Genomic DNA, 940 nt, shown 5'->3' on the forward strand with positions numbered 1-940 from the left:
CCGTGGCCCCATACAGCCACGAGGGCTCCATCCCTGACCTGAAGTCACAGCTGGTCTCCAGTCTCCATGTTGAGCTTATCCCTCCCGGACACGCTGGACAGCTCAGGGATGAAAGCAGAGCCACTGGGAGGGGGCGGGGAGACGTCTGCCCCCTCCCACCCCTTGTGCAGGGGCTGATGTGGGAGGCTGGGCATCAGCAGGCAGGGCCTGTGTCGCGGCCAGGGTCAGGACAGCACCTTGTGGGGACACTGTCCAGGAGGGGCAGTTTGTTGGACATTTTGCTGTGTGTTGTGTCTGCACAGCTGGACTTTGGAGGTTCAGGGCCGCTGAGCACCCTGGGCACGCCACTGCGCCGTGGCTCTGTCCCTCAGGCCTGGCCCCATCCATGGGCATTGAGTGCCAGTGACCCTCCTGGAGCCCTCCCCACTTTTAACCAGTGACTGTGTGAAGCGAGTGCTGCGCCGGCCTGCTTGGTGGACTTGTGGAGCCTGGTGCCCTGCAGATGAGACGCTTCCCTCCCAGAGTTGGGGGTAGAGTCGCCTGGAATGCTGGGGGCACGGCTGGGCCTCTGACCCCCACACCCACTCCTTTTCCGATCCTCAGTTTGACCAGCAGTGCATGAACTGAAGCTCCTGTGTCCTTTGTGTGTGACAGCGCCCACACCTGTCGCGGCCAGCCGCTGCCTATAGTCTCTACCCAGGGCCCGCAGTCCTCCCCCTGGGACAGGCGGGGCTCTGTCCACCTGGGGACCCCCTGGGACAGGCGGGGCTCTGTCCACCTGAGGCCTGCAGTCCTCCCCCTGGGACAGGAGCGGCTCTGTCCACCTGGGGATCCCCCTGGGACAGGAGGGGCGCTGTCCACCTGGGGACCCCCTGGGGACAGGAGGGGCGCTGTCCACCTGGGGACCCCCTGGGACAGGAGGGGCTCTGTCCACCTGAGG

This window comes from Dipodomys ordii, unplaced genomic scaffold (genome assembly GCF_000151885.1).
Source record: "Dipodomys ordii isolate 6190 unplaced genomic scaffold, Dord_2.0 Scaffold129, whole genome shotgun sequence".
NCBI lineage: Eukaryota > Metazoa > Chordata > Mammalia > Rodentia > Heteromyidae > Dipodomys > Dipodomys ordii.